Source organism: Suricata suricatta, chromosome 8 (assembly GCF_006229205.1).
Source record: "Suricata suricatta isolate VVHF042 chromosome 8, meerkat_22Aug2017_6uvM2_HiC, whole genome shotgun sequence".
NCBI classification, from domain to species: domain Eukaryota; kingdom Metazoa; phylum Chordata; class Mammalia; order Carnivora; family Herpestidae; genus Suricata; species Suricata suricatta.
Window position 1 is genome coordinate 68,873,919 of NC_043707.1, and position 9,344 is coordinate 68,883,262.

Consider the following 9,344-nt stretch of genomic DNA (forward strand, 5'->3'; position numbering starts at 1 on the left):
CCCTCAAGGAGAAAGTAGGAAAAAACCTCCTAGACCTCCACCGCAGCAATCTCCTACTCAACACAACCCCAAAGGCAAGGGAAATGAAAGCAAAACTGAACTCTTGGGACTTCATCAAGATAAAAAGCTTCTGCACTGCAAAGGAGTAGATTCTTACAAATACTTTCCAAAGTTCAATCAGAAGCATCTTGCAATATCAATTCCTTCTCTTCTCTCACAAGAAAACTATGGTAAATAATTTCTGATTTAGCTCCCAAAGTGCCTAGTATCATTCCAGTTCCTACTGTCCACACCTTGTCACCCTTGTTCAATCCTCTGCCCTTCAAGTGTGGACCAAATCTAGTGAACTGCTTCTAAGAATATGGCAAAAGTTATAAGATTGTACTTCCATGACTAGGTTATAAAAAACAGATTTCTCTCTCTCTTTCTCCCTCCTCCTCCTTCTCCTCCTCCTCTCCAAGTCTTAAGATGACTGTGGTCCCAATTAGAGACTCTAAAGTAGAGGATCCAGATGAACTACACTTGGATTCTTGACATTCTGAGTCTCTGAGATAATAAATATTGTTTTAAGCCACTAAGTTTTGGAAAAATTTATTATGCAGCAATAGATAACTAATTCAGACAACCTTTCATCAGACTCCTAATGTCAGAGATTGTTATTGTCTATTTTTCAACTCTATAGAAATTAAATTATATAGGATGTTTTATGTTTGACTTCTTTTGCTAATCACTGTTTTTAGATTTGCTCAAGCTATTGGGTTCAGTAAAATCATTTCACTTCATAAGCCTATGAATAATTTTCAATGTGATTGTCCCAAACATTTTATTTTCACCCTCAATGTATAAAAATTTCCAATGTTCCCTATACTCACCATTACTTGTAATGATCCAACTTTTAAATCATAATCATCTGGATGAGTGTAAAGTTTTAATTATAGGTTTAATTTTTCTTTGATAACTAGGGAGGTCAAGGACATTTTCATATCTATTAATCATTTGGATGTCCTCTCTTTGTGATGCATATTCAAGACTAGTTTATTTTTCTAACAGGCTTTTTTGTTGTTAAAGTAAAGATCCTTTTATATATTCTGAATTTGAACTGTGTTAGCTTTGATTTTTATGTAATCTCGCCAATTCTTTGTCTACCATTTACTGTTCTGTGTCCTGTTTCCCAATCTGGAAGACATAAAAATAATGTCTCTGATATTTTCTAAACACTTTGTCTTTTTCTTTCCTAGTTGGCTCTACAACCCACCTGGAATTAATTTTTTTTAATGCCAGAAGGTATTGACAGTGCACTTGGTTGTTCAGTTGACATAAAAGGAGAAATGACTGCCAACAAAAAGTTGGCTCTATTTAACTGAAATAATTTTTTTCTTTTTTTACACACTTATACAAATATTCTAAAATAGACTGTTGGAAAGTCTTTCCAAAGGAAATTTAAACTTTTTGCTAATTAGGTATATGAAACCTGGATTTTTTTTTCTGTTGCCATTTATCTGAACTGGCTAATGCCCATTAGCCTTGTAAAAAGTGGTTAAGGATCAATCGTAGATTCCCCTATTTGTGTAAATAAATGTTTAAGCAATGTAAAGAAAGCCAGAAAGATAGGCACAAAAATATTATGAGATAATATAATCCACCTACTCTGGATGGTGAGATTAGATGTGAATCGTTTATTTTCTACATGGTTTCTGTATTTTTAACCATGAGCATGTTTATTTTATAATCAATCATTTTATAATTCAAAATCAACAAACATACTCCCAATTTTGAAAAAATAATCCATCTAATTTTAAAACACACTGGGATAGTAAATAATTTAGATACGGTAACTCATTAATTATTGGAGAGTTATTTACTAAAGAATGGCTACATATACAAAATTGTGGTTGTTGTATCAAAAGCCAGTTATTTAAAAGTAGAACAAGTGATAAGAACCACTGGAGTAGAACAGAGAAAAAAGAGTTGGCTTGGGTCAAGGACAAAGGATAGCTTAGCTTGATGTGTAAGTCAAGGGATTATGACAGTTGAAATCTGTATTTTAGGCAAGCAAACAGCCAATTCAAATAAGCAGACCATCTGTGCAGAGTCATAAGGAATCCAGGCAGTCCTATAATATTTGGAAAGTCTTTTACAGCAATCAGAGTTTCAAGTTCATAACAAAATTCATGGTCAGGGTTCTAGTCCCTCAGAGGTGGGCATGTGTGAGACAGGTCAGAGCACAGTACAAAGCAGTGGTGAGGTTTTGTGCTCAGAAGTGGAGGGCAAAGAAGTCCAATCCTGAACTACTCTACTCAGTGGGACACAGTGCAGCAGTGAGGGAAGAGTTAACTTTTGGATCTGGCAGCACTAAAATATGTTGGTCTTCAGAGACTGAAGTATTTTCTACATCAGGTTAGGGTACACTTTGAAAATTAATAGACTGCCTGAGAATGAGGGTTGGGGAGGGCAATCAACTGAGCTAAAGGAAGTCCAGGTTGTGGAAAGCAGCACTGAATCAGCAGAGCAGGGCTTCCCAGGGACACCACTTTACCCATTATGATCTTTCAAAGACAAGGAAACCTAGACACTCAGTAGATCCTTCCCATTAGAAACTCAACTTTAGCATTTGCAATACAGTAAAAGCCTTGGATTGGGATTAACTTGTTTTGAGAGTGTTCTGCAAGATGAGCAAACATTTCTAATGAATTTTAACTTGATAATGAACAATATCTTCCGATACGAGTAGTATGTGATGCAGAACATCACATGATCACAACTGGGCCAATGGTTTTTGAAATTCGCTTTGATATATAAATGCTGTGGATTATAAGCATGTTTCCAGAACAAATTACACTCCCAAACCAATGTTTTACTATGTTTCACAAATATACCATCAAAAGCTGCTTAGATCTTGTCTTACTTTGACTTTTGTCAATGGTGATCACAGATTTTTGAATTCCTCTCCCAAAAAGTTAATGATCATAAACTTTCTGAGTTCTTCACTGGTAGAAAAAGTCTTACTTTGCACACACATGTAGGTGGTATTTTTTTCTCGATGTAGAATTCTAGATCACCATAAAGTGTCTTCTGTGGTATTATGGATGAAAAGTTTGATTCTCTTTACATTATAGACAAACTATTTCATTAAAAACTTTTATTTTCTTTAACCATAGAATTCAGAAATTATTCCAGGAATGATCTGATGATTTGTCTCTTCAGATGAAGCAATATTTCTAATAGTATTCTTTGATAATTATTTAGATTGCTTTTGTTTCTGTTCTTCCATCTGGAACTCCCAAAATGTAGATAATGCACCTCCTGGACCACTCTCTGGGTCTGTTTTCTTTCATGTTGTCTCTTTGTGCTTTTGTTCTGCTTTTGAAGACTCCTTGATTTGATTTCCATATTATTAATCAGTTTTAAGCTGTCTCCATTATTCTTCTTCAGTACTTCTTTTGATTTTATATGTCAACGTATGCATCTTTTTATTTTGAGACTATTTTTGAGTATTAGAATAGTCCTTCTTCCACGACAGCCTTCTCATTTAATTAGAGCAAAGGTATATCCATTCTCACTGAGAATGCAAATTAGAATTTCCTAAATTGCTACTGTGCTCTCCATATCCTCCTTTTTTCAATTTTCTATATTTACCCTGATTGTTTAGCTTAGTCAAGCTCTTTTGAATTACTGATTTACCTCAGCTGTCTAAATATATATTTGTATATGTGGTTGATCTATTCTCTCATCATGTCATTGAAAATCCAGATCAGTGTTCCTTAATGAAGGAAGCATTACTGCATTAGCTCAGTGTAGATGCTCACTATAATACCAGTAAACTGTGGCCAGGGGGGAAATGATCTATGAGAGGCTATAATTCAATCAGCTATCCATCCCAAATTGATATCCCATTCTACAAATATTGCTGACACCATGGGTTATTTGTTCATTCATCTATTTTTTTCATTCATTTAGTTAGTATTTGTTAAGCACCCATTTTATGTTATGTAGCATTTGAAGTGCTAGGGATATGGCAGTGAACAAAACAGGTACAAACAACCCATTGCATGCACCATTCAAATAAATGAAGATAGGACAAAAATAAACATATGAAACAGTAAAATAGATCATGTGATGATAAATGTTATTGGTAAAACAAAGGGAAAAGATAGATATTTAGGTCAGAAAAAGAGGGAGGTTTGCAAATTCGATTAGAAAGTAGCCATGTAGCTATCTGAAGGAAGAACTCTGCTATGTAAAAGGAGCAGTCATGTGTAGTGTATTGAACTAAAGCATCTTTGGCATGTTCTGGGAACAGGAAGAAGGCAGCAATGTACAGATGATTTGAGGAAGAAAGCAGAAGCCAGATTTATTGAGCCAATATGGAGCCTCTGGTTCTATATAGGTCTTAAAGATTTAGCAAAGTCACTGAAAATTTTGGGGCAACATAATTACAGTATCTGCCTTACATTGTGAAAAGGACAACACTGGATGCTGAAAGGGGGCAAGAAAGAAAGAATGGAAGGAGAAAGACCTACTGAAGTTTCCTGTGATAATCTTGACCAGAGATGCTAGAGGTCTGTACCAGGGACACAGTGGAAAAGTGCTGAGAAGTGGTCAGATTCTGGATCTGTCATTTCCTATATATACATCATTAGATAAATATGACCTAGATGTCCAATATAGATATCAAATTTTAGAAGCAGAATAAAACTAGAGGTAGAATGGAGACAGGAAGCAAGAAAATACAGCCCATTTTGGTAAAGTTTACCTAATGTTGGTATACCCAGATATCTAAGACAATAAATTCATGTTTTCTTAGCTTTAGTTTCTCTGAAAGCAGAGCCTGAAAATAACAGCTTGCTCACTAGTGCTTTAATTGGGAATACGATCCCAGGGAGTAGAAATGAGAGATGGAATGAAATAGGGAAAGGAGGAAAGTCAATAAAAGAATGGGTTATCAAGTAGGGCACTTCTGGCTGTTTGATTCCACTGGGAGATTTGGGGAGCATTACAAAATGTATTTCAAAACTATTCTTCCAAGAAGTTAAAAAAGGGAAGAATTTACCCATCAGTACCCATCCCTTATTGATTAAGGAGGTCGGACAGGTATTACCTTCCAGTTTTGCAAGAATGAACACTAGGCACATTCTAAGGAGATCCAGACTGCAGCATCAAAAAAGCCTCAGGACAGGAAAAAAAATGGTATAGGTACTAGCCTAAGGCAAAGGGCTCACCAGCATAAAGCCTATCCCAGCTCACGTGGAATACATTGTAATACCAGGACCTGGATTATGAGGTAGGGCCACGAGAAATCTGAAGTGATGCAAAAGGGCTGCCTGTACAATACATCTCACACCACCACCTGATCCGCTTGCTCTCTCCATTAGGATCAGTCAATCATAGTGTCCCCTTCAAGGTGTCCTCAGCAGAAACTGCAAGGATTTCATAAAGGAGGCTTAGTGGGAAAAGCTATCTCCTGCTTAAAACAGCAGGCTTTGAGAGCATAATCGATATTCTTTACCTCGCTCTTGTTCCATTTGTTCTAGATTTCCTTAATCTTCAGCCAGTACTTAAAAGTTGCTTGTGGGTGTGGGGTGAGTCAAATTTCTCCCTAGGAAATCTGAACACTTAGTTACCTTGATTTTTGTTGAGTGGTGGTTGCTGAAATTTCCAGTACAAAAATCAATCACACACACAAAAAAAGAAAAGAAAAACAAACAAACAAACAAAACAAGCTATGCTCCATGTTCCAAATATACTCTCTGTGCATCTACTGTGTAACTCCAGTCCTCACTGCAATCAGGGTAAATTATTCACGTTCTATATTTCTGCTTAAAAAGTTGCCCTAACACCTAGTGGTTTAAAACAACAACCATTTTATTACAGCCAACGATTTCATAATCATCTGTCAAAACTTTGGGCCAGGGTTGGCTGAATGACACTTCAGCTCCAAGGAGCTCCAACTGAAGATATTCTGGTATTCAGTTAACAGATGGTTTAGAGGGTTCAGGATGGCCTCATATTGCTTGGGTCCATCTGGGAATGACAACTGACGTGTCTACATTAGTTTTCATCTCTGGATAGTTGTGCTAGTTGTACATCTTACATCTAGGGATCCCAAAGAACATCGTAAGCCTGTTATTTTTTCTTTTCATGACTTTCTAAGCAACTAACAAGAGTCAGCAATTCCAAAATTCTTATAATTTCCATGGACCCATACTATTCAAAATCTCAAAGCATAATCTAATGCTCATTTTCAACCTGCACTTAATCCTAATTGATTTACATGTTAGAGATTATCATACCATGTACGCTGAGCCTTTAATGTGTTACTATCCATTCAGCATACCAACCAGCCACTAAATGACAAGGTTACCCACAGTCCCTTTATACCCTGGAGGAGGGAGTATTTTTTCTTACTGGAATTAGTGTAAGTATGGGTTTGTCTCCCCTGCTTAGAGTGTTTTGTCTATCACCTGTTCAAGGACTCAGAGAGGCTGATTTGTTGTCAAAGGTTCCTATTAAACATTGCCTTAGACAGGTTTCTGACTTTACCATAAAGAAGTAAAACAATGTGAATATAATCACCGAATCCACTAGTCCTTTCTTATACATCATTTGGAAGCTATCTGCCTAATGGTATGGCCACTTAAAAGATGTAGCTCTGACAATTTCTTGGGGTGCCTGGGTGGCTCACTGGGTTGACCATCCGACTCTTGATTTCAGCTTAGGTCATGATCCCATAGTCATGGAATCGAGCCCCACATCAGGCTCCATGCTGAGTGTGGAGGCTGCTTAAGATTCTCTCTCTCCCTTGCTAGAAGCCATTTCTGAACTGTACCTTGTGAAGGAAATTATAGGAATTTCTTTTGTGTTTATGGGAGCAAATATTACATTTTCTGAGAAACCTGTTTTACTTCCCCTCAAGAAAACAGGCTATTGAACCCTGATCACAAAATAACTAACCTTTGCTTTTACTATGCTAAAAACATTGTCTTGTATTTAAATGGTAAGGGTACCTTCCTTCCCCATATGATAAGCATCTAAATAACCTACAATCAATCACTATTGATAAAGATTATGCATGAGTCTTCTACCAACCTATGTTCTGGGAAATTTCTACATACCAATGAATTTGTCATCTGGAATCACTGTCTAAGGCAATTGCCACTCCTGTTTTGTATCCCATACATTTTTTCAATAAACAAGGCTGACTCTCTGATCAGAGCCGAGATGTCTGCCAGCAGTGCAGAGATTCCTGCCTGCTGATCAGAAAGAACCTCTTGACTCTCTCATTCTCTTCCCCTTTTGCTGATTCTCATCACTTTCCTTCCAACACTTTCCATCTTTCAGGGGAACCCTGGACCTCTGGTGCTGGACTCTGGCACTCCCTCTCTTCCTTCTCCTCCTCCTCCTCATTGTCCTCCTCCTCCTTCTCCTTCTTCTTTTCTCTCTCTGCCCCTCTCTCTCTCTCAAATAAATATTTTAATAAAAGAGATGGCTATTACACATTGAGATGTTGGGCACCATCATTTAAGATGCAATATAAAAAAATAAGATGTAATATGCAATTGGTGAACTAATGGCTATTGTATAGTGTTGTATCCTTAACAACTAGAATAAGGTCTAGAACCAAAGAGTAGAGGTAGTCTCCCAATGACTCACTTGGCATTTTGTGTTCTACTGTTCCACTACTTAAGTCTCTGCTGGACTAGAGGATCTGGCTCCCAAGGTGAGGGGTTAGCAGCAGTTCTACTAGGGACCACAGTAAGGTTCCACTAACCTAAAACTATGGCTGCCACCTGATCATTTGTGAACTTCATGTTAGTAGATCACAATGAAGCAGATTGCTTTGCTGCAGGCTTAAATGACCATGATTTTCATGCTGAGATAGTACATAACAGAAGCAGGATAGAGCAGATCTAGAACTCAAAGGATTCGCTGGTATACTCTTGGTATTTCCATGGCCTATTAAAATCCTTTGGCAGCAACCATAGCCTAATTTAAGCACAGTAATAGGTTTTATATTTCATCAGGAATAAAAATGTATGTTCTCCCTCTAAGAAAGCAACATAGACCAACAGAATTACTGGCCAAACATGAAAGAAGAAGCAGAGATACTAAATATCAATTATGGCCATGAAATCAGTTGCAATAGTAAGGACTGTATCTTAGACTGTGTGTGTGTTTGTGTGTGTGTGTGTGTTGAAGGAGACTGGCCACCAATCTGAAGAAGCAATGATAGAAAAAAGTCAACTTTATATGAGATACAAGAGGATCTGAACAATATAAAATATGGCCTTACAGATGCTGTGGGTGACCCACTCATGGTTCCTTGTCACTTACCATTTCTGTATTCCCAGTGGAACCTTACTATATAACCTAAGATGTTCCATCTGAGGGTCTTTTCTTGACCTTCACATGAGGCAGGCCAGAAATGCTAGGGGGTTATACTCACAGGAAAGGTTCCCATCCAATAATGGAAGAAAGTACCCTCAGGGTTCTCACCCATCCTAGAAAGTATTTGGAAGTAAGCTCTACACTTTCCTAGAGATATCTCAGGGGATTTGAGCCCCTGGTCCCAAAAGAGGAACTCACAAAATATGTCCCCATTTATTAGTTTACTTCCCTTCCACTTTTCAATTTCTCACTCTCCTACCATGCTTCTTAGGATTACCTTCCAAATAAACTTCTTTATCTAAAATATTTGCTTTGGGAACTTCTTTTAAGGCAGTACAGCCCAAGAGCCCCTTTATTCATTATAAAATAGAGATAAAATTAGCTATATAATAGAACTGTTGTCAGGATAAATTGAGATATTTAAAGTGTCTAGATCTTGGAATCCAATTAATAAAAAGAAATGATTATGGTGATGATGATTATGATGATTATTCCTTCTGCAGATACAGAAATAGTACAGTGAAGTAGCTCAGGCTACTTGAATTTGAATCTTAAGATCTATTTATTTGTAGCTGTATGGTTTTGGACAACTTACTAAATCCCTTGTTGCCACAATTATTGTACAATTGGGAGCAAATATTTGTTACAATAATAAAAATAGGATAATCTATAAAAAATAGTGAGCACTCTGTATGGATCACAGCACATATTTAATAAATCATGTCCTTGCTACATTCATTGTATGTTATATGCCAAGAGCATTCTCCTTTCCTGTGGGTTAGTTTAAGTTCTCAGCTACTGAGTCCACTGTAAAAGCAATAAACTTAGTCCTATGTGTCTCCTATATTTCAGGATTTTAAACTTCAAAAAGTATATGTAGTTTTTCCCTGCTCTGCTTCCAAACTTCAGATTACTATCATTATATTGCAATCTGGGTAAAATACCATATACTTTGAAAA